This window comes from Bombus pascuorum, chromosome 12 (genome assembly GCF_905332965.1).
Source record: "Bombus pascuorum chromosome 12, iyBomPasc1.1, whole genome shotgun sequence".
NCBI lineage: Eukaryota > Metazoa > Arthropoda > Insecta > Hymenoptera > Apidae > Bombus > Bombus pascuorum.
In genome coordinates, this window is record NC_083499.1 from 7,338,784 (window position 1) to 7,366,610 (window position 27,827).

The following is a 27,827-nucleotide window of genomic DNA, read 5'->3' on the forward strand; positions in this document are numbered from 1 at the left end:
AATTTATAGTAGAATTACGTGCCGCAAATAAAGACGATACGCAAAACACGAGTGAAATCGCGTTCGATTATCGTTTGTCTGCTAATTAGTCTGGCGCAAGCTGCACACCGCTTTGTGTCTGTCACGTCTATCGCGAAATTAATTTCTGCCGGTCGAGTGTCTCGAAAAATTGCACGGTTTGCGGAAAGCAGCGGCGGAATCACGGGACGGGAAACGCATTATCCAAATCGAACGGGCTGCCCTGGAACGCGGCACGCGCTTTAGGTGACTTCTAATTAATTATTTTGCAGTTGCCGGCCACGCCATCACGCTGACAGCCGCACGGATAAACAATTATCGAGCGCTCTAACGAGTACCGAGTTCTTTACCAAAGCTACGCCTTCCCTTGTCGTTCGCCACGCGTCTCTTTCTTCCTTCCTTTTCATCCAGCTGTATTTCCATTTGATTTCGTCGCGTTGCTCAGTGTCGCGCCGCTCGACCGTAATATCACGAGGATACCGAATCTTTCGAACGCGATCGTTACGAGATACCTTAACGAATTCCACGACGTTTCCCCCGGCGGCAATCAGAGCGACCGTTCTCGTTAAAGTTGCCCGATCGAAATACGTTTAAAGACGTCTTTAATCGTCGCCCCTTATCACGCTACAGTTCTACAAAGTTTCCGCGTACGGTCTGGGTGCCGCGAACCTGGTCGCATCGGGGACGGACAAGTATTTATGTCGGTGTTCGTCCGCACGCACTTAAACCGCAAGATATCTATGTAATTCGGGTCCGCCTAATGGAGATAAGCCAGAACGTACGGCGCGGTTTTCTCGGATGGCGTAATGAGCGAAGACACGAGGTCCTTAATAATGCGCTCGAACCGTTTCCTCGTGGTCTTTACCTCTCTGCCTCTTGCTCTCTGTTTCTCTCTGGCGCGCCTGGTATCTGGTCTTTTCCCTGTCTGGCCCCCCGGCGGCGCACGACGGACGCAGGTGCACCGGAATTGCCAGACCGACTCGCAAAATCTGAGCCTCTCTACGGCTTTACGACCGGCTAAAGCCACCCTCCTCGCGCCACCGGCGTAAAGTTACTAAGTACTCGAGGGACATTCGATAACCTCTTTAGAGCGACATCGGTGACGAAATAATTAATCGTCGTTGCCGCAGCAGGTCGGTCAGGGGCGTTAAACTTGATTCGAGAGGCATCAGCCTCTCGCGATCTTCGAGCTTAACGATACGGGTAAACGGAATAATTTGCTAAGAATAATTCTCTTGGGAATAAGTTGGTCGCGTGGGAAGACGAAGTGCAAGGCGAGGAGCGGGGAAAATCAAACCTGTTTGAAGAGCGAAACGCAAACGTATTTCCTGGAAAGTACCCATAACCGAGAGAGAATCCCGGTCCCCGTGGAATACGAATTAGTCGGAGATATATTGTAAATACGAAAGTACTCCCTGGTTTGATGTTCTCGAAATTATTAATTACCGGCAACTTCGCAGCGCGGGAAGTTTTCGTTTGATCATCCAAGTTAAGCTGCGTTAGACACGGTTAGCGCTTAGGTGGTTACTTGCCTATAAACGTTATACGCGGTGCATCGCCGTTTCGCATCACGTCCTACGTGTATATTCGATCGTCGAATGACCGCAGCGCTCCTTGTGTCTTGTTAATTTCGAAATAAAAAAAAAAGAAGAAAGAAAAGAAAGGAAAATAAAAGAGAAGAAAAAAAAAGAGAAGGGAAAGACTAACCTCCCGTGCAATTCCGAAGAGCAATCAACGGAGTTCGTTCAACTTCAAAGAACACGCGAGAATGGTTAAATTGCAGGATGAAATGCGCGATACGGCTCGGGTTAAAGGAAAGAATAACGCAGGGCTATTACGGGGGCGATACTCTGGAAAGTCTGACGGTCGTCGAGGGTTAGAAAGTAATAGACCGAGAAATTCCTCGGAGACGAGCGAAAGGTCGCCAAGTCAGCCAGCTAGCGCATAAAGAAATTTTTGCTTCGGGCTTCGCCGGCATTTCCCGTGAGAGTCTGTTCCCCGTCCCATTCCCTTCCTTTTCCGATTCTTCTCCCGGCATGGCTATGGTGCGCGCCTACAGCCAATCTTGTCCGCTAATAAAGTGTACGTACGTCGCAGCGACTTACCTTTCGATCCTGGACGGAAGCCCCGTTTGTCACGACTGCGCTGCCAGCATTCTTCGCTGTGACAGTTGGCGTGTCCACTTTTCCCCTTGGCTGATTTTCGTCCGTACTCTATGGGATCTCGCGACGTGTCGTTCGGTGAGCAACGTGCATGCGACCGTCAAGTTCAGGGTTGACGACGTTTCCACGGAAAACCAGCGACGGACAGCGGGATCCCTTCCCTCTATTCTCGACCATGTAATCCGGCTAGTTTCCCGAAAGTGTCTCTTCGTTCCTTCACTTTGAACTTCTCCAAGATTCAAGGTCTTCCCGTAACTCGTTCCGCTATTCTCATCGCGTTCCTTTCATCCTCGTCTCGGAACAGGAAACCCACGCCGACTTCGCACAGCGGATCAGACGCGTTTCATTCTCGAGGATTTCTATCTTGGCTCGACGATTTCCAGGTTGGTTGTCGACGGTCGTACGAATCGTCGTTGCTCGTACATGGGACAACGGTCGAGAGAAACGCGTGCAGCGGTTAATCGTTCCTCGTTACGCGGTAGCTCGATCGTCGTTCTACTGGATCCGCTGATCGAAAGGAGATCTCGCAACCTCTCGCCAATCCCTTCCCTCTTTTCTTGCTCGTTCGTCTAACTCTAGGCTGGTCCGTCGACTACGGCGATTTTATTGCGTCGAGAGGATGCAACGTGGCCAGACGATCGGTCGATGTTCGATAAGGCGCTAATGCGCTAATTGGCAGCCAAACACCGCGTATCCTGTCGCTCGAGTTAATTATATTTAATTGTCGGGCCATTAATCGTATCTTTAATTACCCACTGTACGCTCCGTACGCCGTGCCTCGAATGTCGTGCGAGTTGTACGTCGAAATCTCAACGATCCGAACTGGATCGATCGAATTCACCGTTCGACGGGCCCCGCGATCGGCTGCGAGCGAGGACGAAAATCGTGAGAGATCGGCGACGGCGACGGACGAAGAGGCGATTTGATCCCTTAAAGGTAAAAGGGAAAGAAGAAAGGCAAAGCTACTCGTTTGCTCTTCGACGCTCCCGGTCTCTTCGACAACGGTCTCTTACGGTTCTCCGATGCGCTTCAGCGGTTTCCCGAGAGGATCGTTCTTTCTCCTCAAAAGAGTTTCGCAGACGGGGAAGGAGCGCGAGCTCCAAGAAGGGTCGTCCACTTTCTTCTCCTTAGGGTGGCGAGATCCTTTTTCCACGGATTCACCACCGTCCCTCCGGGCCGCTACCGCTCCCAACGCAAAGTTCCCTTATTACCGGGATCGATCGGTCACTTTTTCTCTTCCACGCTCGCTCCTCGTCCGTCGAAAAAAGGTCGCGCAAGATTCCCGCTAGCTTTATCTACCGCTTTGCCAGGCGGTCTTCGTTAACCCGGAACAGAGAGGCGCGGATCCGCGAAATCGCCACAGTCGAGTTCCCACCTAACGAACTCCAGGTCACTACGCTCTGTTTTGGTAACAGGCGCGCTTTCCACGCCGCTGCACAGTCTCTGGTTCGTTGGTACGAACGAACGGCAGATACGGTTCGATCGAAAGTCACGTCAAATTACGCGAGTCGAACCTGTCCCCGGGATTTCCAACATCTCGTCGAGCGATGGGTCTCGCGGAACGAAATCGAAACCGTGTTTATCGGCGATCGTAATCGAACGATGCAACGAGGGAACACGAGGTTTCCAGAGATTCACGAGTCCAGCGAGCTATCGAGGACCGCGCGATCGGTCGGTCAGAGCGGTTGTTGTCGCGACGAAAGTGTTCGCGAACACGAATGCCAAAGGTAAGCTCACCGAGAGAGGAGGTGATCCCGCAACGAAGCGGGTTCTCGGCACGACTGAGAGGCTCGAACCTCGACGACGAGAGCCACCCCCACGGGAGGGTGGCAGAGCGAGATACAGAGAGCGAGAGGGAGGCAAGCCGCGGGCTGAAACGAGAGGGCGAGCGGCCCAGAGCGAGACGGACTGCGCGCAGTCGCAAATTCGAAAGCCGGGCGACGATATTAATTACATCCTTTCGACCGACGGAAACGAATCGAGCGCAGCACACCGGAATATAACGAGACTGCGGTGTGCGCGTTTAAAATCTATCCGCCGCGTGTCCTTTCGAAAACTTGACCGTTCTAGCACCGCCGCACGGATTTTCGCGGCTCACCGTTCACATCTTTCCATCGAGTCGACCCTCTCTCGATCTGCGATGCGCTCCCTCGGTAAGCACCCCAAAATAATGGATGGATAATCTGTTCTGGCGTGGTCCGCCGGGACTAAAAGGTTCCTACGAATTCGTCGATCGTTCTCCTCTGCTCTTCTCCGCTGTTTTGTTTCCCTTCGTTCCACCCCCTCGTTCACCATTTCCCTTCGTTTACCATCTCCCTTCGAGATCTCTCGGGACGCGTTTCCCCCGAAGCCACCCTGTTGATCGCCGAGCTTTCATTTCGTCCAAGCGTCGTTCCGATCGCTCTCGTGGAATATTTGTAACAATTCTGCGAAATTCACATGGACGTAACAAGAAAAGAAAGAAGAAAAACGGCTGCAACAGAGAACGGGAAAAGTCGATTTCGTAGCAAACCATAGTCGATTAGAAAACGCTGTCGCAATGACCAATTCGAGGGATGACCGTTCGATTACTTGGCCGACCGTGTTCGGCGACCTGGTCGAGAATCTGGTGGAAAACTTTCAACGTTAATTGCCGCGAATTTGCATCGGATTTCTCTCAGCGTTGGTTCACGCGCGCGCGACGTACAAACGTCGGGGAACAAGCGGAGTCGATACGGCGCCTTTAGTGGCACATTGCGCGTGTCGTTTGCATAGAAACTACAGTTTATGGTCGCCTCTTCCGACGTTCGATGCTACGACTTCCGCTCTACGGATCCTATTGGCGGTTTCGGTAGCAAGCTCGGCAATTAGAAGCGCTCCGACCGCTCTCACGCCATAAACGCAAAACTGTTGGACGCCCACGCGTCGCGGTCACCTCGCGCAGCCGAAGTTCAAGGGAATCGCGGCCATACGAGTTCGCCTCTCACCTGAACGCGAATAAAATCGTCGCGTCCCTACGGCGGCACGTCGGATTTACGATGGGAAGAACGCGAGAGATACTCGTGTTACGAGAGTGGACATCGCCGTGAAGAAACTCGTTCCAGCGACGGCCTCAGTCGATGGAGAAAGTGGCCGTGGACTCGATCGTCGTTTTACCATTTCGAATCGGAATTCGCGTGCTTCTACGTCACCGTTCGAGGTTTGTTAAACGGTCCGCGTGTGTGTTGACTCGAAAATGGATTGCAACGATTTAAAAATGAAAATTAAGGTAAAGTATCGCGATACTGGATTTCAACGTCGAATCAATCACCTCTTAAGAGAGATGGATCGATCTTTTTGCCCGGAATCGGCCCTTCCAACAAACACTTTCGAATCCCGAGTTACACCCTCGTTATACCAGGTTAATGGAATTAGTTATCGGAAAGTTTGACGGAAAACAGAGGAGAGTGGTGGTTGCGAGGCGCATACACGTAATCCATGATACAGAGCCCAATTTTTCGCACACTGCGTGCCGATGGTAGGGCGAACACGCGTTGGCTAAGTAAAATATTGATTTATTGAATATTGAATATTGAGGCAACTAAACGCTTCGAATAAAACAGAAAAAAAATTCAAAAAATAAAAAACAACGAGCGCGCACTATCGGGACAGGATTTTTTCCCGAAGGATGGAGGTTCTTTCGAAGCGATCGGGACGAGAACTGTATAACGCGACGAATTTATATCGTCGATAAGATTTCTCGTCGCAAAGCTCCGCAGACACTCGTCAACTCGATCGAGACTTTAAAACAATTTTGATATCTCATCTCTCGCGAAGGCAGAGCCCCAAAGCGTTCTTCGAGCCGCGAGCGAGCGAAATCTTTATCAGGTCTGGCACCCCTGAAGGGGGGAGGGGGTAGAAGAAAACTTTTCAATTTCCGCGGAAAAAACCGCATTACCGTTCTCGACCGATCGACGATTCGGCGATACGCGTCGTCGCCACGCTGTCGAAGGAACATTTATCACGAGACGGTTTATCAAAGGCTTATCTCGCGAAACCGAAACAATAATTCAGGAAAGTTGTCGCGCGTACAGACCGGTACAAAAGCGGCCGGGCAAACTTTGGCCACCGTTATTTGGGGATGTTATTACACGACGCTTCGCAAACCATCCGTCCTCTCTTCCATTCTCTCCTCCCTTAATCCGAATAAAAATGTCCCGTTGTTTGACAGCATTCGCCATGATATTTTTATTCGGATTAAACGCGATCGCGTGCCCGTTGAGGGACCGGCGCCGTGTTTACCAAAAACCTTTTTTACGCTTCTTTCCGCAAACATCCGAACGTTCTCGAAACTCGACGACGGCTCTTTTCCACTTTTTCACACCCGACTGTTGTCCCGGGACATCGTATCCACGCTCGTACGCATACACCGGCCTTAATTAAACTCGTTTCGAGGTTCGATATTAACTAAATCCGCGTCAATGTAAATTTCGACATGGTTGCGCCTCGCCGATACTCTCGCCCGCTGTTCTTCGGATAAATTAATATGGCGGAGGTGGCTGGGAACACGTGTTCCGGACGCCAACGAGGATTCACTAGCAAGTACATGCGATGTTCCTGCTGGCTACATACACCTGCATGTCCGTCCCCTGGCTATTAATATACTTTACATTAACCGGCGCACCGGTTCACCGCTGATCAACGTTCGAGAAGAACTGTGCTTAATCCGTGTGTCCTTTAAACTCGAATAACGTAATCCCACGAAATCGTCTTGGAAGAAGAGGAGGCTGTAACTAACCGGTTGGCGGGTAGAAAATTTCCTGCGGCGCGGCGGATCCAGGGAGAACAAGGGCAAAAAGAGGGAACAAAAAGAGCGGGCTAGAGCGGCTCCGGAGGAGCGAAATCTGGAAGAGTGCTCGATCGATTCCTTGGGCGAGGGAGGAGCAATCCTTTTCTCTCGCGGTAGTCCACCTTTCGATCCAACGTTTCCCCTCCCTGTCCCTTTCCCGTCGCCTGCCCAGTTTCCCCCGGTTCCTTTCTCCCGTGGCCAAATAAATTAGTTGTCACGAAGGAGGAGAGCAGAAGCCGGCCAGCTGGCTGGCAGACGAACGATAAAATTACCCGAGCCAGCTTAGCGCCAAGGAACAAAGTTGAGCGTTTGCGGAAACGGTTTAAGGGCGCTCGCGAGGCTGCCGAGGTTAATTCGCTGCACGAATGGCCGTGGATTGGCCACAATTTGGCCAGCGAATGGAAACCGTTGGGACGAACGATATCACGCGGCAGTGCCGCGAGGACGTTCCGCGTCGCGATGAAGGACCGTTTGATGGTTATAAAGCTCGGCGGCGGACCAGTTTCAAAGGTAACGAAATTTATCGTCTCGTCGCCTAGACGGAAGACAGCAAAGAGGAAGAAGAGTCGGCGCGAGGAGAGAAATAAATGGGCAGGGATAAGTTCGGTTTAAAACGTCGAAATTGAAATTCTACGTCATTGCGGCCTCGATAATTCCGTTTCCGGGGAACGGAAGTCGGCGTTGCGGAGCGCGCGCAGTTTCGTCGTCTCGCCGAGTGCAGATCGAGTGACACGTAGTTAGGAAGGTGCCTCACCTAAATCTCGATGGCTGGCTTTTCTCGGAACCGGAGGTCCATAATTCTACGAGAGCTCGCCCGACGGAAGGATTCCCAGGAAGAGTCCGTGGCCTTCGAATCGAACCAGTCTGCAAACGGAGGTGAAAAAATCAGGAGACAATGTAGAGGAAAAGGACGGAAGACAGAACCCGCGAGAAGGAATGAAAAAATGGAGGAAAGCTACTTTTCAGTCGAGCGAAAAAAGGGAGCACGGAGAAGCAGAATTATGCATGAAAAATAGCGGAGAAACGGAAGAAAACGGTAGGAAGAAACGATAGGATACGAATAGTCTGCAAACCAGGATTCGATGCTTCGGGAATGCAGGAATTCGCAGTAAAGAGACGCGAAAACGGAGGAAGATGCGATGCGCGTATACGGCCACAGGCGAAATCAGCATAGAAGCGACATTAATATCCATTATATTCCCTACTGGCGTCCTTCCCCGTCCGCCATCGTCCGTTCGTCTTCTTCCGTCCATTGCCGCAGAAACGGCACATCCGCGAACCGTTTCGTGATTTATAGAGAAAGTTTAGCCCCGTGATTACCCGACGAGGCCCCGTGTAGCGACAGTTGGCAACTCACCCACACACCGTTGTCGAGTCCGTAGCGAGCCACCCTTTCTCCTATTTTCCGTTATCTCGCTTTCCGTCATTCGCTCGAATTAGTCGAAATGCCGCGTTTCCGGTCACGTTGTTATCTGTTCCGGACGAGCGTCGTAAAAATCCGAGCGATCTCGCCGACAGACCCTCCACGAGAATCGACGGCAGACGCCTCGAGAGATTCTTAAGCGGTGCGTCGAAGCGTGGTTATTAGAAGCGATTCGTCGTCGAATGTTCGACTCGCGCGTAGAATTAAATTCGAATTGCTTCGAGCGAGAGATTGGGTACTTTGAAAACCAGCGACACACGTCCCGACGCATAGCGCAAACCCGATTCGATTCAATGTTCCCGAGAGAAGGTAACGTTTCCCGTGACATAATCGGGACGCGAGACGGGGAGAGCGCGTGCGCGTTACTCGATAAAAACGGTCACGGAGCGGATGACATTATTTGAGAGATAAACGGAATCCTCTGTTCATTTCGCATTCTTTCGGTTTCCAGGACGGTGAGCGCATCGCGTATCTGTCCCGGCCACGGAATTCTGTGTGCGCAGAGACGACGGAATTGCCGTTGTCAGACGGCGTCTGGGCCGCGTAGTCGCGCAAGAAGGAAACGAACGAAAGCGCAATCCGTGCATAAACGATCGAGATATTTTCCTCTTTCGACCGCGAGATTAAACGCCGTGGCAAGAGACGCGCTCGAGACGACGTAATCTCGACGTGCGGTTTCTCGCGTTCGAAAAAGCGGCTCGAATTTCGACCAACTGCCCCCAAACAGCATCGCCTTTGACGTTCCTTGGCACGCCGAACGACGCAGGAATACGTTACGAGGCGATTATTTCGTCGTCATCGCGCGACGATAAACGAATTACGCGAGCGAGGAACGCTGCAGGACGTGTAAAACCACGAAAATCATGGCATAGTCGTTGGTAGAGAGAAAGAGAGAGAGCACGGAGACGGGGTGTTTTTCGTGGTACGACACGTACCAGCGTCGAGAACGTAATGCCTTGCACACGGGATAATGCGGTCTCGGTGTCGTCGGTACTCTCTTCGTCTTCTTGTCGCGCGAACCGTCTCGTGCTCCGATGCAGATGCGCCAAAAACTACGTACTCTCTCGACGAGACCGCGCGCCGCTCCTCCCCCTCCCGCCGTTAACCTCCCTTTCCTCCTTTCGCGTCGTCTTTATCCACCCCCGGAGCTCGAATCTCGCTCATCCCAACCAGATGTCGCGTTATGACTCTTGCACGAGCAACTACCGCCTACAATTCTCCTTGCGGCGTCTACGTTCGCCAGATGTCATGTAAAAAGTTCCGCGAGCTCGTCGCCTAAGAAGGCTTTCGCGATTCGTTACCGAGAGCGCGAGCGATGGTACTTGCGTCGCGCTTAAACGTTCGTGTACATTTAAATTTCGAAGTTAATGGCGTGTGGTCCGAGCAGCGAAATTGATGGAACACAAAGAGCAGAAGAGCACGCTGCGAAGGAACGCGAGAATTTGCCGAGCATTTGTAACACGGTATTATATTCTCTTTCCAGGCAGACTTTGCAGTTCCTCCCCGTCTTTCGCTAGGGTTATTCACGTTCGTATTCTCCGAGAAATGTGATATAGACAAAGCCGCGAAGTACCCTCCATCGAGGCGAAGCATCGGTGGAAATACGGTTACTTAAAAAAGAAAAAAAAAAAAAAAATACTTAACTCGGTAGAGATAGGACTATTAAACTCCACACGATCCGACCGAGTCTCGTCGTTTTAATTGTTCGATTGATCGACGGAGAAGGAAACAAAGTACCACTTCGGTATCCGTCGATGCACGTTGTTACGAGTCTCGAAACACGGAATCCTTCAGCGACAACAGCACTCGGGCTACTTTGCACCCTTCTCCGGTGAAACGATATAAAGCTCGTCAACTTTCCCCCTAATTGATTCGTCTGTCCTTTATCTCCGGCCTTCTATCGTCGATAAAGCTCGTAGAGCAATCGTTACGTCACCCCGCCCACGAAACACGCGCGAGTCGTTTCCCCTCGATGACCAGCCCCTGGAGAAAGAAATTAGCCGTGAGTTAGCCCCATCCCCTACGAGTTGCCGGCACCGTTTACACGCGCGTGATTAATGTCCTTAACGTTGATCCCGCGATTTTAATAACCGTTCGCCCCCGGTCTGCGCGAATATTTACGAGTGCCGCTAATAGGAAGCGCGTTTAATGTCAGTTGCGTTGCGGAAATCGAGGAACGCGGGTGTCGAAGGTATCCCGCGGTGCATAGACGAGCTCTTCCAAGGGAAAACGCCGCTGGGCACCGCGGGGGTGCTCAGTGTTCGCGCCGAGGACTAAACTTTGATGAGATTCGAGCCACGTGACTGACTGTCAGGTCGATGGGCAGGTCGATGGGCAGGTCGGGTCGAACCGTGTCGCCGACACGTGTCGTGGGAATGTCTTTCTGTCGCAACGATGAATTCGTTCAAAGGAAGATCACTTTCTTTTTGACGATGGATTTTAATATGGGGACCGCTTCGGTCTTCTGAAAACCTGTTCATATTGGGAGTCGATAGAACGAGATTAATTTTATTGGCTGGCAACGCCACCCCCATAAAGGGGAGGTGAGTGGGGATAAAAGGGCGCGCCACGGATGAAAGATTAATTCTCGTGGAAATTGGTTTTCCCTTAAATTAGAAGTTATTAATATCGTTGATAGAATAAAATATGAAAATGTGCGACGGCACAACGTATCGTAACAATAACCAGAATATCGATGTTGCGGGTATACGACGACACACCCTTCCCCCACTAATTCCCCCGTTTAAAGCCGACATCTCTGTAAGTCATTCCATCGTCCCGTTTCTGGCAACAACGAACGATTCCCCGCCGGTCTTTTTCCTTAGGAAAATCCGTAGATTGGCGAACAGTTGGGAAAAGTAACGAACAAAGGATTACAGTGGCCGTTCAATTTATCGACAACAAGGAATACTCGGGTCGCGAAACTATTCGAAACGGATCGGGCGGATCTCGGCGAACGCAGGTTTCACAGGAAACGATAAGGAAAAAGAGAGAGAAACGGTGGCTACCGAGGCTCTCCGTAAGCGTAGTTCGATTTTTTACGAGACGGCATTTCGCGCGGCCAACTTCTCCAACAAATTCTATTACACGGCCGGTGTAACGATCGTACCGCGGAACATTAACGAAAACTTTCGCTCGGTCAGAACCGCAGCTCCGACTCTCTCGCTTAAAACAAGAGCGGTTCGGAAGAAGCGAAAAAGTGAGAAACAAGAAAAAGAGGAGAGATAAAAAAAAAGACACGGAGAGCGGTCGTGCGAGGGATTTGGTTTAGGGTAGCGGTGATGGTCGAAAGAGAGAAAACGGAGACGAGTGCTCGTATCCCTGGCACCGATGGGCTACTTTTCCCCCTGGGTATTCGTCACCGAATTCGATGAAGCTGTATATAGAGCGACGCTTTCGGTGAACGGAGTTAATGCAGTTCGGTGCTGCCGGGCGATAAAGTTTTTAGCGTCGCGTCGGCCGCAATCGGCGTCGCGCGGCACGCTCGCAATTCCCTGCTGCCGATTTAGACTACGCCATAAAACGAGGTTCGAGCGTCGCGCGATTAATTTCGCGGTTATTCTTCCGTGTCGAACCGCGTCCATTTTCCCTCACCAACTACCTTTGTTGCCTCGACCCGATCTCTTTTCAAAAACCGTAAAAGTTACGTCGGATGAGTGTCGTTGGTACGTTGGTTTAGTGGCTGGTAAATTTCACAGCCACCGTGCTTGCAAGAACTCTGGATTATTAGCGTTGGAATTCTCGCTACAGAGCAGAGACCTTTACGAGTCTAACAATAAGATCTTAGACAATTGTCCACGTCGCATCGTGCAGCAGATATTCAGCCACGATAACATCGCTGTTTGCCTCAACCATTTACCGCTGAAACGGCCAAAATTCCCTTTACACGCGATGAACAAGTCCGAATACGCTTTACGAAGCTCGCGTGAAAGTGTTAACGTAAGTTCAAACTTTATCAACGGGGAATCGGACGAATCGAGCGTCGTTACGAGCAATCCGGTTTCAGAATAGAACTTCTCGTGGCGCGAAAACTCGACGAACGATATTTTTGGGTATTCGAGGGTTGTATCTACGCCTCATCGCTCTGTATCTATGCTTGTGGTACGGAACGCGTCGAAAGACGTTCTTTGCGCGCACTGTCAAAGAGCTTTTGCGCCATACCAAAGAAAGAAGCGAGAGAGCGCAGGCGACGAAGGAAGCTGAGACATAGCGTACAATCTCGGGACAAAGAGCTCGTCAACTGCATTTGCTTTGAGTCGCGACGGAACGGCGCTAAACACGTTGTAAACCCGCGAAACCGTGTTACTTACGTCCGCGCGTATGTAAACTCGCCGTATTACGCAGAGCTGCGCGATAGACGCCTGTTAAAAAGGATCTCCTGTCTCGGGGAATACCTCTCGAGATTTGATAAATTTCCTTGACGCCGTTATACGAAACGATGCGAGTATAGAATAACGCGACAATGTGGTGCCATTCGGCATTCGCAATTCTGGAGCGGAAAAGTTTTAACAAAAAACCTGACCTTACTATTTTTATTCTTCTTTCCTTTTCGAGTTAATCTTTGAATCGTCACGGCAGTAGTACTCGCCACAGCGCGTTTAGGAAAAAATGGCAAGTTCAACGAACCAGTTCGCCGAAGGGACGAACACATGGTGGACGACTCGATTCGGGCATAGTTAGAAGCGCGACGATACTAGAGCTGCCGTGGCAAACCCAGTTACCGGAATACGTAGGAGAAGTTGGTGGTAGACCGAAACTCGCGATAAACGCAAGCTCACGGGGACTCGAGGGATGAACGCGGCAGCCAAGGCGAGATCGAGAAGTTTCGCAACAAACAATAACAACAACAAGAACGACAACAACGGGAGGAGCGAGAGCGGTAACAACGGCGGCAACAGCCACGCTGCGAGTGCACGCGTCGACGATAATTACAACAATAACTGCAACTACACAGGTGGAGACGGAGGACCGCGCGGCTGGTTTAATTAGAATCCTCTCTGTCGCCCGGCTTAAACGTGGCCGCGCTTTGAGCCGCCCGTTAAACCCGCCAGACAACGGAACCGTAAAGTGCGGATAACGCGCCGCTCTAGCACCATTCTCGCCGCGGCTCTTTCACCTTCCGCTCGATTCCACGCCATTCCGCCATCGTTCGTCCCCAAAATTCACGTTGGTCGCGCGTGTCTTTGCGAATTTTCTCCGACGAACTAACCCGTTTCGCGGCTGTTGCTCGCTCACGCCGGCTTGTTGCAGCGACGTGCGATTAATCAAGCTCCCTAATTAAGCGCATAATTAATATGGAGTCTCGCGCGGAATGGTCGCACGGCCGCGAGTCTGTTGCGTAGAATAAATCACCGGCAGGGTGTTATTAATTTCCGACGAAAATTGTCGCAGCAAAAACTACCGGCTAAGACGATCGATCACATTGACAGGGCGACTGCGTACGCTGGATTCTCGACGCGGGACAACCGGATGAACCGGCACGAAACGAAGCTGCCTCGTTTCGACGTGAAACCATAGGGGAGAGAGTGTCGAATCGATATTTCTCGGGCGAACGAATAGAGACGCAGCGAGGTGCGTTTTAAAGGGACCAAGATGAGACACGGGGTTGCCCGGACGGGGGAAGAGCGGTTTCTTGTTTGCCGCGTCCATGTCAGGATGTTATTTGTCCTGGATACCCGTGGGATACGGTGACACAGCCCGTACATCGCGGTATCAAGCTGCCCCTTCCAGACCGTTCCTTTTGGTGGCTAGCACTCGAGACGGGGAATTCCCTCCACGGCGACCCGATCACCGAAACTCGCGGCGCTCACCCTCGCTCCTCGGGGTAATATTTAATTTCTTGCCCGACTGATTTCCTCCGCCAAACCCTCCGAATACTTCCCCAAGGACTTGGAATCGCGCGCCTGCTGCGCCACCGACCGGCCTCCGCGTGATAAAATACCGAATGAATGCTCTTCTCCGAGGTATTGCCATTTTTTTCCCCAGCCAATCTTCTGACCATTGGCCGCGTCACGTCTCCCTTTTCCGTGCTTTTCCTCTGCTCTACAGGACCGATCACAGTCCGGTTGTACGTTCGTGTACGAAGGTTTGCTGGGGAAACCACGTATGGTAAGTTTCGTCTTATTTGCCGTAAGATTTTGCAACATTTACAAGAAATTGATCGATATCAGCGAAGGCTGCATCGTCTGACGGTGGTGAGTTTCCCTGATTGAGCTCCGACCACTCTTCGAGAAACGTTCTGTACACTGTGTTCGGTTATGCTCGATCCGCGTTTCAGTATGCGTCCTCCGGGAAACGCCGGACAGAATAAACGGACATCTTACTCGTGTATTAAGAAACTACCTGACGCGCGTTCCTGCAGGATGCGTGTTCGTGAAAAAAAGAAGGAAGCACGATTGACTCCGCGAGAAACAAATTAAACGCGAGTTGTCATCTTGTCATGGGCCGACTTCTCTCTCGAGGGATGTACGCGATTGTCTTTCTTTACGTTCCCTTTATTCTCCGGCGCATAATTGATTCTCGAGCCGAGACTTTCTTCTCTTCCTCGAGTTTTTCAATGTCTAGCGGAGTGGAAGCAACGAAAATTCGGCGCACCCGATATCAGCCTCATCCATGACTCACCCCGCTCTCACTCACGACTCTTTCACATTCACTCGTTTCTCGTCTTCTCTTCGTATCTTCTGCCTCCTTTCGTTTCCCAGCCTCTCCCCTTTCTTCTTCTTTTATCAACCTTTCGATGCACCCTCGTTTTACGCGCTACATTTGCTAATAACGAACGATAAACTCGCATGTTCACGACTGCGTCGCCAAGATACGCGGAGAATCAACCCCTAGTTGTTACAAAACTTCCTGATATTTCTGTGAATGCGGTCGCCCGACGGCCACCCGCTTCCCTTGTCTTTCATCGAGAAATTTCGTGTCTCTTTCTTCTTCTCTCGCGTCGATCTCGGCTTTCAGTTGATTTTTCTAAGGACTGGACGATGAAATCGCGAGACATCCGGGACACAATGGGCTGGTTCGTGAAAAAGTTGCTTGCAAACTGTTTACACCGCGACATACGACGTGGAGGGCCTCTTTCATTCGAGAAGCTTTATGCCCAGGGAAACCGTATAATTGTGGCACTCGCGGCTCTGCCGCTCGCGGAAATACTCGGGGAAAAGTTCGTCGTAGCTGCTGCGGCGAAACTTCGCCGTGGAAAATATCGCGGCGGTTAAAGACCGCGAAGAAGCCGCACCGGAGAGTTGGTACGATAGAAAGAGTCGTTGATGTTACTCGAGTTCTCCCGTGGAAAGAGCTTCGTTGTTGCCGTTTTTATTGTCGAGTCGTTTGCCAAAGAATCGTCGGATGGACGAGGAACTTCTTTACATTTTTGTCGGCCACGGGAGATACCTTGGCGCAATGAGCGAGAGAGAGAGAGAGAGAGAGAGAGAGGAGGGGAGAATCTCGGAAAACATTTTTCTCCGCTTCAATTATAAATTTATTATTCGTCGCTTTCGCGCGTGGGTTTCGAATGAAAAATAAATCGGTAAAGGGATATTTATCTTTGAGAAGTAAGTAACGATCCCGTGGGAGTTCTTCCCTGAACGTAAGATAGGTATAAAGCGTTCTAAACGATTTTGCGGTTAATAATGTCTTTCAAAATTAATGGCCTCCTCGGGTACCTCTTATATTTCTTACATCTCCTATGGACAACGGAAAGTAGGTTATAGAAGTTCACGTTTCTCCGTTCGACGACGCGATGTTCGAGCTCGTTCCGGTTCTTGTCTTTCACGTTCATAGCCGTAAATTTTTCTTTGTCTTAGTTTAATTATCGCGTAATTACCTCTGCGAGTCTGGAAACGAATTTACCTCGCGTGTCCCAGGCACCGTCTAATCCCAGCGAGGCGAAGGTTTTCGTTTGAAGAGTTAAAAAAGTCAGAAGGAATACAAGCGTCGACGAGATTCTCGCACTGACCTGGTATTTCCGCGTTTCTCGATTAATGCCGCTCCGCTGATCGACGTAAATTCGGTCAATTCGTATCGTTAACAAGGCAAATGATAGTGCATGCGCTTCTAGAGAAGATAAACTTTTGTTTTGTACCTGGGGAAATCCTCATGAACACTCCGCTGCATTCTGAGGATACAGCGGAGTAGTCTCGGACTCTTACGGACTAAAACTCCACGATGGCCTATCTACGCGTTTGACAGGAGTGCCCCGGGACTTCCTGCGAATTACTGGCGGTACACTCCCCGCGTCCTCTCGCTGAGTCAATCCTGTAAACTACCTAACTGATTAACCGTGACGTTATGGGAGGCCATTGCTCCTAGCTACCCTCCCTGCTAGTCGTCGCCCGAAACCACCTGACCGCCGTCACTCTCCGCTACGGTACTCTACAAGGGTGAGAGCTTCTTTTTCTCTCCCTTTCTGCCCGCTCCTTTACCATCATAACTTGCTCGCAAAAGGAGCGAACAGTCTCGTACTCCTACCGCCAAAAAGTTCTTTCCTTTTTTACGCGGAAGAAATCTTCATGGACACCTTGGTTCCTTGCGGGGGAGGAGACGCGAGGACACAAGGTAGTGCCGGATTTTTACTGGTTAAAAACCTTCACCGGATGGAACAGTTAAGATCGGTCTGTCGACCTGGTTTTGTCTAAATACGCAAGCGGAATCGTGGAAAAGACAGGCAGGGTCCTAACTTTCCTATATGGGGGATTTTTGAAAAAACTTCGTGTAAGAAGACACATCCAGGGACGGTGAGATTCGAACCCGCGTCGCACTACCATCCAATCGGAGCCCAATGAGCGTAGCTGTCTGCCCCACCAGAGAAGATAAACCTGGCACGCAGACAAGTCCACCAGCTGGAATAATAGCGGTTCTCGTTTCGTTAACACCTTCCGCTTTATTTTCTTCTTGTCCACGCGTTCCTTTCCACGTCCCTCCGGTGTATCCACGGGCCAGAAAAATTCTCTTCTTTGTTTCGCGACTCGCTTTAAACTCGTACGCTTTACGAGGAGATGCGGCGCTGCCTGTGTTCCACTGCCAGCCAGAGAACGTTTGGATTCAAAGCACCGCCTAGTCCTGAAGGTGTTACGGATTAAGACTCGCGAGATAATATTCTTTTCATTGTTCCTTTTCTCTCTAGCTTCGTTCTCTCTTTTCCTCTCTCTGACCAGAGCTCGCATTGACCTCGTGAAAATTCGTAGCTGCCGCTACGTAATAAATCTCGGAGCGGAAACGACGGAGGAAAGAAAGACAGGGCTCGAGACGAGGAGAAACGTGACGAGGGGGAGACGGGACGGGTCCAAATTGAAATAAACTTACGAGGCTTCTGCAAGGACCAGGGAATAATTCAGACTGGCTGCAAGGAGTTACAAGTTAGCCAATAAACGTCGGCCTCATAACTCCGCGAGCCGTAATGGATACAAGTGGCGGTTGTGTGCGCTTCTGCTCGACCCTCCGGCATCATCGCCATCCTCCGGTACTCTATGCCTCGTGTAAAACAAAGAAAGAGACTCTGGAGCTCTCTCTGCGCGGATGAAAGGAACAGCCAGCCCGCGAAACTATTAACGGACTCCGCCGATCGATAAGCCGCCGTTCATCCGTCCCGCGTTTCCGTTCCATTTTCTCGGAATCTACGGGATCTTGGCCATCTCGGCTGTGCCTGCTCTGGCAACTTTTCGTCGATATCTCCAACGTATACGAATATTGGCGCGTATATTTTTTCGAACGTCGCGAGAACATGCAAATAGCCGAAAGCTGGAACGAAAGCGACGCTACTCCTTTTCCGGATGAAGAAATGAGAAACATTCTCCAGCTTCGAACGGTAATGCGATCTGTTTGTTTCTCTGGCGGAAGTATGGTAACTTGGAACGAGCCATTACTTCTTTTTTTCATTTCGAAGATACACATACTCCGAGGACCAAGTTACCACCAGTCTTTCATTCGAATAAAACGCTTTATCAAGATGGCAGAAACAATTGTCTCTAACGAGGTATATCTACGTCTGACAAACATCGCCAAGATAATAGACACTGTATTCAAAATAAAATATGCAAAGTGATTTTTCTATCGCTGTACAGATTATTTCTGGTGAAGACTTTCACCGGCGACGATGAAAGTTGTCGCAAGTAACCACACAGTCGTGCAATCATGCACGCCTCGCGGTTGTTCCACCGCGACGAAAGCCAACGGAGAACGGAACCCGAGTAATACGCCGGAATATCCAGAAGGGTTTCTATTGCCTCGAGGATTATTGGCTTTTACCAGAGTCCGTCGCGAGCCAAGACGCGGCCCACGTTGTACTCGCGTCCCATTTGGCAGCGCAGTTTCAATTCGATGCGCCGCGCGCATCTCGTGGATACTCGTCCATCGTATTCAGAGCTTATCGTCTTTCCTCTTTCTTCCTCTATGCGTTTCTGGCTTAGATACTGCTCGCGGTCTCGAAACTGCAAACTGTCTGACCCGCCGACTCTTTGTTTCGATCACCGGTTTATTTCTCGGGCTGCTTGGCGTTTTCTTTGGCCGTGATTCCGTGGAACGAAACATTCCGAGTTTCTTTTTATATACCAGGCAGCAGTTTCGTTAAACGAAGACGACGATTCGGTGGACGATGACAAAGAGGTTTGTCGAAAGTTGTCCGAAAATTTCATATTTGTCGCTCGACGATAAAATACCGCGGATTTAAGCATAGCGTATTTCATGCCGGAGGAAGAAAAGTCGAAGGAAACTGAGACGATCGTAGGAAGGAACGTATCGATCTTCCGTGGCAGAAAATTTCTATTTCGACGCGCCTTTGTGCATAGAATCGACTGGACGTATCTGGAACGTCGAATCGCTTCGACGAGCTCGCTGGCTCGATTGATCGAAGATTCTAGCAATCCGTGTCGCGTAATGCCCGTATCGGAGTTCGGGGGTTGCTACGTGTCGGTTCTGCCGCTTTAACCCCGTAGTTTGCTATTTGTAGCCGCAGTTCATACGGGCAGGTATCGAACACACAGCCTCGCATATCGGAACAGCCGGTTATAATGCAGATTGAATCGGTGAGCGCGAGCGGCGGCGCGCGCGTACGAGGCCAACAAGCGGCTGGACCGTGGAGTGTCATTTGGAAACCGTAGCGCGGCTCATAATTGAACCGACAGTACAGCCACGGACATCGTTTACGACGGAATAACTAGCTGGCGATAATGGTACGTTGTACGAAAAATTCGGCAAATGATCGTAGTTGGCAAAAAATCGAATCTGCTTATCGAGATGTACGTTGGTGTTCGTTAATGTACATCGTTAGTAATCGAATCGCGTGTATCGACAATTTTGGGCAATAGCAAAAATGAGCAAAGATAGTGGAGATCAGTGAAAATAGTAGAAATTTTGCAACGATATAACGACGTGTTAGAGAATCTTTTTTTAAATCGATGCCCGTCAACGTCGCATAACAAACAATTATCGCAGCCGCGTATCGACGGTTTACTAATCAAAATTGTTGTAGCGTAATCAAATTTATCCCGAATTCCGTTATCGAATCATTACTAATTATGACCTAATTAACCGCGGATATTGTTCGAATAAATATATTATCAATCACAGTTCCGATTTCTAGGAATTATGCCCGCATATATTTAACCGAATGCCGATCGACGACGCTATATTTGCATCGGATCAATCGAACGCGGCTTCATTATCCGCCAATCATTTTTCTATAGAAATCAATTATATCGTTGCCGGCGATTCTGACAAACGATCGATTGATTATCGTCCGTCCTGCTCCCTCTCTTCTATCTTCTCTCTTGCCCTTTCCCTCTGCCGTTCGTTTCTGTTCCTCTCGGTAACGTATGATCTCGCGGCGGAAAAATAGCGGCCGCTCGTTGCCGGGTAGAAAAAAAAAAAAAAAATTAACTGAGCCGCGGGGTAGAGCGTCGAGAGAGCGGAAAAATGTTGCGGCTTCCAGCGGAACGGGGGCTCGTCGAAATTAATGGAGATTCGATCCGCGAATAGGACCGGGCTGCTAGCAGTGTATTTACGCGCGCTCGCGTGCATTCGCCACCCACGGGGAAACGGTAATGTCGAAACCAACACGGTCGGTTACGAGACGGGTACGAGACGTCGATATCATTGAACTCGTTATCGGCGAAGTCGAGCGTGTTAGATACGGGACCCGGAGGACACGCTGCCACATAATTAATAGAGTTATTATTTGTCAGTCGATGACGCTTTGTTAACGCAAATTAAAATCCCATATTTTTCCCTGCCACCCCTACGCTTCATCCCCGATTCCTCTCAATCCCCTCTTGCACTCTGTGTTCCGAACCTTTTCACCGTGCCACGCCATTCGATCTGTTTTCGTAGTATCGCTTTTCCACAGGAATCAGGCGTAAAGTTCGCTGTTTGTCGCGTAAACATTTACTTGCCAAGTTATTAATAACCCAAACGCTGTACAACCGGCGATGGTTTTTCCAGCCCACGGCCGTAATACCTACGGCAATCGAAAAGTACACAACGATCACACCAATGCATGGGCTAATTTGTTCCCGTCTGTGAACAACGAGCCGATTGCGTTCGACCGAAAAACGCGTCGTAGTTCTTTCAATTAGCAGTCTCGTACGTGGGTAAACATCCATAAAACGACCATTTCGAAGGCCTTCGGCTGCTTCGTACGTCTTACATCAACCTACAAAGTCTAAGAAATAACCAGCCATTTTTCGCGATGCTTCTAGTGAATACGAACGACGTCAGATGTTCGGTTGCGGCCGCGCGAGATTTCCAGCACGCCGAAACCGGCTGTTTCTGAAAATGTTTCGCTAAATATTTCATCGCGGGAAACAGCGGTAAACAGGATCGTGCGCGGACTCTCTTCCAGAATAACTGTTTTCTTTTAGAAGGTGGCTGGCGTCGTTGCAGCGGCGCGTGCACACGCCCTCCGGTTCATAAATATACACGCGATTCGAGAAGTACGGCTCTGCTCGCCGCGCAGCGCCGTGTCCCGTATGTACGACACTATAGCAGCTACTTGGCATACATAATCGAAGAAACCGTAGGCATCCCGGCGTGGTTCTTTAAATTTACCTACCGCTTGAGAAACGTGGTCGCGCCAGTTTTCGCGAGTCTTAAACACCCTCGGCGTTTTTCCCTTTGTTTCTCTTGGCCGAGACTGTTCGGACGATCCGTTGCGAGCTTTTTCGCACAAACGATACAGTAACAGCGGCAATAGCTGTTAGATTAAGTTAGTTAGATAACGATTATTATAGAAAAGTTGGCGCAATACCGTTCGCTCGTTATCGCTTTCCGATGAAGCGATTTCTCGTTAGCCGGAGATGGCAGGAAAAAAACAATTATTAATTTCATATACTTATAGGGAAACGCGTTATTTACGGTCAACGGTAATAATAATCGATGCGGCGGTGCTGTGAGATTCGAACAATTTGTCAGACTTACGGCAGCCTATTTCCATTCCGGAAAATGGGGCACGTTCGTATAATCGGCGCGGCGTGCCAATAAAAATAACCGCGGTTCGGGAAAAAAGACTGCTCGATTAATTGCCCCGTGGAAACCGGCGAAACGTGGAAAAAGGAGAAGCCGTATAGCCGAACGAGCCTGATAACAGAGGAAGGAATGTGGGTAAACGAAAAATTCGAGCGAAAGAGAGCGAGGGAGGGTGTAAGAAATGCAGCGACGCCGCCGATGGCAGCTGCGTTAACGCGATAAGTCGGATTCCGCGGGCTAATGAAAGGGCTGACGATCAGTTCACGATGATCGATCGCCGATATTTCTGGAAGCGACGCGACGCGGGGAAGACGTACCGCCTTATCGCGATATCGAGTAATTTACAGGGGGCACGTAATGGAGATTCCTGAGGCCCGGGGATTGACTGGTCCGATAAATTGCCATAAGGCGTACAAAGGGCGCCGGAGAACCAAGGGTGCGTCTGGCTGCTAACGAACGACGGAATGGCATCGCGGGACGCGTCCTTAATAATGCCGGAGTGCAGTTAGCGACACGTTTCCATGGCCCCTCCGAAAATGCTACGGACGCAGAAGAATGCGAATGTGAAGGGAGGCGTTTGCACTGTTGGCAGGGTGTGGGGATCGATCGTTCGCTCGGCCGTCGCACGACAAAAGTACAATCGATACGTTTTGCTCCAGCGCGAGATTAAAGATCGATGGAGACGGTGACAATGGAGCTGGCTATAGAGTTCCGTAAACGTACGCTCTGCCCGTATCACCGCGACACACGAAACCAACCCCCGTGACAGTGACACGATCGCCCGCGCCATCCCCTTTCCGGAAAACTTTACGATCAAGTTTCCTCTGGAAAAACCGATACCTCTTATGGCCACTGTAAGAAGTTCGTTAAACTAGGATTTAAGAGCGTTTAAGGTATATACGAGGTCCATTCGTAGATCATTGGATTATGGACGATTGCTCTGGAAAGAAGATCGCCATTACCCTATCCCTCGTCTCGCAAAATCTCCCAGCGCTGCTTTCCCCAAATATAGTCTTGGTAAATCCCGTTCCTCTATTCAATGGGCACAGTTGCCTTAATATAACGAGCATTAATACAATCTTGTCAGGGAGGACAAATCGCGCCCACGTTTCCTGGCCTGGACAAAAGCGCAGTTTCGTGAACGAGCGATTTTAAACACAATAAGGAGAGAGACGTTCCTTCTCTCTTCCTCTTTCCGTGTGTATCGTTTCGGCTCGTGCCACACCCACAGCTCGTGGGGTCCCAACCAACTCCGGGCCCCCATTATGCTCGGGACACAATCGCTAAATTGTCAGAATTACCGAAAGCAGCAAGGGGGCGGGCACGAAGCCGAGCTGGCACGGGGACATCTGTCGTAGCGTCAGCTGACGGATTCCTAGCCAGTTCCACGGGAAAACTTGTCCTCGTAGTTCCGTAATTAACTGGATGTCTCGCGCACGAGTCCGCCCTTCACAACTTCTGCTGCGAGTCGTTCGCATTATCTCGGTCGCGTACAGCCTGTTATCGATGCCATTGTTCCGCGAGACTACGACGGGAACGCGATTCCCGCCTCGACTCCGTCCTTCGCGTCTTCGAAACAATGCCAACGACGGTACGTCGATCTTGCGCGAGAGCTAGTGTCTCTTTGACGAACCCTCGTCCCCGTTTCTCCTATAAAACGTACGCTTTAATTACCCCTTTTGTCCAAGTTGTTGGTCTAATCGCGTTATATATACACGTATATCTTTAAGCGAGTATTAAGTTGAGAAAATTTGTACTCGGTTGATCGAAACGATCGCTTGTATATAACTTTTGAATAAGTTTTGTAGAAATTACGTTAAACTACTATACTCGATGAATGTTACACGCAGAGTTGAACGTTCCTCTAAAGGAATTCCAAATATTTCTCTTTCGTTCTCTTTATATCCATTCTACTCGCTCGTACGATTCGTTATGCTATACAAGTTGGCGAAAGAAGCTACGAACTTGCCAAACAATCGAATGTTTTACGGTGTAACGAAACGATGAAATACCTACGAGTGTCGGACGCAAGCTTCGTCTCAATACGTTTCTACGTTCAACGAGAATTTGCATTTCACGAGCATTAACGCCTGATAAGAACTACCCTGCATTTCAGACTACTGCCAAACAACGTCTGGTACAAATTGCAACGACGTATTCCGTGCGAACGCTAAACAGGAAACGGACACGACCATCGGGTGAAAACGGTCGGAAGAGCGTGGTGTATCGCGCGTCCGTGTGGCTAGAGCGTTTAGAGACGAAATTTGCAAAGGGTCGAGCGACCGTTAACGAAGGAATTCAAACGCTTTACGTGCACGAGCGAGCGGGAGGGAAAGAAATTACGACGATGGCAGGCGTAAGAGCATCCTTTTCCCCAGGGGGATTATAATATTCGCAGAAAGACACGAGGTGACCGCGTAGGTCGGTGTTACTGGAAGCGTTGATGGCAGTCTCACGGTGGGGAACGCGTCCGATGCTCGGTCCAGACTTTACGAGGGTCAAGCATTTTCTAATTAAGCCGGTCCTAGCGCGTAAAACGTTGTGCCACCGCTCGAGCAGCGGCCTCGCCACTTCAAGGACCGTTCTCGCCACCGTTTCGCCGAGGGTTAATTCACTCAGCCACCCTCCGGCGATAAACACGCGTTGGAATACCGCTCCGTAGAGACTCGTCCACTTGGCAAAACCGTGAAATCGCGACGGAAATCGTCGTTGCAGGCGACCGTTGCGAACCTCGTCCACGCACTATCAAAAAGAACAACACTCTTTCACTCGTTTCTTCTTCGAAAAGGAAGAAGCTTTCCTTGGAAAAGAGAAGTTCGGATGAAACGAGTGTTTAAAACGTTTAAAACGACGGATCGCCGCTCGTCGAATGCGGCATTCGTCGACCTTAAACCGCCGCAAATTTCCAACTTCGCAGACCGTCGAACGTTAGCTACGCTTTGACAATCCACTTAAGCGTGGTTCGGGATTCGAACAATCTTTCGGAAATTCGATTTGGCGCGCGCACGACGCGACGGGATCGAGCGTGGAAACGCAGCGGTGAGCGTACGTCATCGTCAAACAAAACCAGCTGAATTTTCCGTTCTATTTTCGCGCGATACGCGGCTCGCGTCGAGAGTGTGGTCGCTTTTCGAAATATTCGTTAGCCCCGTGGCCGTTGACCGACCAGAGTGTAGGTGAAATATTTACTTACAGACGGTCAACAAATTATTTTACAGCGCAGTTGTGCAGCTGAAAGAGGGTTGTAGGGGGTGGTGAAGGGCCACGGGGATCGGACAAATTCGCGGAATAACCGGCCCCAGAGCGGGGCGCGTTCGGAACGTCTATTAGCCGCACCCTCGTTAGTGTCTATTTCATCTACAAACTTTATTCGCGTCGCACGGAAATCGAATTACGCGTGTCGGGCAGCCGCGCGGTTCGTATCGATGGCGCATGGATTCTCATGCCGGTTGAAATGTTAATGAACGATGGAAATATAACGACGCACGGGGGGTTAAAGCTGAGCGGGGCAGGTGAGCAACGACCGAGGGCTGGTTTGGGTAGAGATGTGCGGTGCATGCTCGGGAGAATGGAAACGAGTGTCGAGGCAGCGGGTAGTTAGTCGGGTCGGTAAATTACGCGGGGGTGGTAGGACGCGTGGCAGATGAGAATGGAAAATTAGCGAAACGGGGGATGCGGCGCTATCGTAGGCGCCATCCGTGCGTTTGTTTATTATTTACATCGATATATTTCACGCAGGGTGAGAGCGTGTGCTCGCCACGCATGAAGACATCCATCGGTGCAACACGATCACCTGGCGATTCGTGAAAACGAAACAACCAACGAACGGCAACGTGAAAAGGGAGAGAAATGGATGCCGGGGCAACGGGGAGAGGAAGGTAATTATCGGTGGTCCCTGGCGATACGCTCGTGGCGTTTCATTACGTTTTTTAATTAACTTTTACCCGGCCCGTGAATATATATCGGCCGGCAACAGCAACCGCCCACATATTCGTACGTTTATGCATGGATTCACCGTGTCCATTTGTTTTCTTTCGCGATCGCTATTTATTTTTTTTTTTTTTTTTCGGTCGCCAGTCAGTCGTCGTAACAGCGCCGGCGGGCTCCGAGTCGAGCCGGCACGACGCGACGCGGCGAACCAAGAGAACGCTTCCGTTCCGGCCAATTTCAGGGCTAGCGCTCCTCCGATGACTTCTACGGGAATTTAATTAATTCGTTCTCTTACCAAACGACCTCCTTCGAGCCAGGCTTTTAAGCCTGCTCCACGGAATCGTCTTTCCAATGATCCTCTTCTTTCTTCCGTGTAATTAAGAAAACAACTGCGAGGGAAACAAGGCGAAATCGTGGACGGTTGATGCTCGATCGCCGAGGGTAGAAAAGAAACGGAGCGAGCAAACGGTCATCGTGAAAGGGATCGACGAGGGGCAGAAAGGAGGTAGAGAAGGGTCATTCAGCGGAGGATTATTAAGTAAGAGTTCCTTTGGTTCGAAGCCTCGAGGAAGAATGGGGATTAAGCGGACGCTCGCCTTCTTTTGTACATGTGACTTTCCAATTAAACCTAAACTATCCGTTTAAGTAGGTCAAGATGGCAATTTCAATTTCTTCTCCGCCATCGATACCGTTGCAACCGCCAAAATAGTTTCCAATAAATCTCAATTTTTCGTTGAACGCGGTTCAATGGCGCGTAACGTTTTGTGCTTTACACACCGAGAGGATTAATAAGTTCGTTTATTTTTGTGCACAGGTTAGCGCAATCGCAAATACAACGATCGTTCAGCTCTACTGGTCGTGCAGCTAATTTTTCCAACGACGTAATCGGACTTACAGCAAGTGAAGCGACGTCGTCGTTTCAGGTGTTTCCCCGTGACCGGTCAGACGTAGATGCGTTCGTTAAACTCGAAACGTGACTGCACCGGTCGATAGTGAGAGGGACAGAAGCAGGATCGAAGAAGCGAGAGAACGCGGAAAGCTGAAAATCCGCATATTCACAAAGAGCACGCACTCTCCTAATCGCATTAACTGGCGATGGGGATCGGTCAAAGGACTTCTTCTCGCTGTTCCGGTGAGTTTCAATCCTAGCTACGTCTTTCTACAGGGTGTCTTGAAAGTGGGATGTATCGATACGAAGTTTGTTGCTTTCCGTCTTCATCTGGAAACGTAGTAATCGTTATAAAATTTGAAAGCTCGTGCGATATTCTCGTATTTCTTAGAGTAAACGTAGCAGGAGATGTACTTGGGTATAAGCGATTCGTAGTAAAGGCCAACGTCGACTCGAACGACATTTCTTATCCTCACTTTCGGGACACCCCGTACATCGACTATTTGTCGATCAATGAACGTCGACCACTCGATGGTTCCGTTGTCGAACGACCACAAGAGCGTCCGCGAGTTTTCATATTTTCACGCTAAATTTGTCCCATCGCTCGACCGCACAATGCGTCGCGTCTAAACGGTCGCTTTTCCGGTGGATTTTGGCCACTATAGTCATTGACGGATTACCATCACCCTCGGGGTCTTCCACCCTCTGCCTTTCAAGTTCTTAACCGCGGAGCCGTCTTCCCAAAGACGACAGGGGTGCTTTTTTGAATATTCACCTTGTAAAACGCTGATGAGAATCGTTTAAAGCGATCATTGTTCACGAACGAAAAAATACGTCGGTTTTTCTGTGACCAACTACCGAGTGCCATTCTTTCTCCTTGCGATTGCCACTCGTCCAACGGCTCACCCCCTTAGCCTCGACGCTTTGATCCCTGTTTCGCTTTCTTCTTTCCCTCGACCTTTCTGTTCCCCCAATAATTCGATCAACGTGCTGTCACTCTTTGCTACGGAAAATCTCTTTTAAAAGATGGAATACAAATGCGTTTTGTAGATTTCTAAAAAGGCATTTCTGTCAGAGGAAATAATTATCTTTCAACGTTTCCTCCATTTTACTGTCTTTATGCGATAAAGCGAAATATTCGAG

At 50.1% G+C, this 27,827-nt stretch overlaps 1 protein-coding gene and 1 long non-coding RNA gene across 4 annotated transcripts in view; one reads left to right on the top strand and one right to left on the bottom strand.

The window, feature by feature from the left end:
• The window catches only part of LOC132912565 (uncharacterized), a 228,945-nt gene extending 224,960 nt beyond the window's left edge, over window positions 1-3,985 (bottom strand). For 2 of the 3 annotated variants that reach the window (XM_060970070.1, XM_060970071.1), the window contains exon 1: window positions 2,124-3,984. The gene's annotated coding sequence lies outside the window, so the exon portion shown is untranslated. Of the gene's footprint in view, window positions 1-2,123 lie in introns of all 3 variants that reach the window. The other variant, XM_060970074.1, reaches the window with a different exon arrangement.
• The window catches only part of LOC132912569 (uncharacterized), a 163,737-nt gene that overhangs the window by 57,692 nt on the left and 78,218 nt on the right, over window positions 1-27,827 (top strand). Inside the window, exon 2 of the long non-coding RNA XR_009659235.1 lies at window positions 26,610-26,927. This is a non-coding gene — a long non-coding RNA (uncharacterized LOC132912569). The remainder of the gene's footprint in view (window positions 1-26,609; window positions 26,928-27,827) is intronic.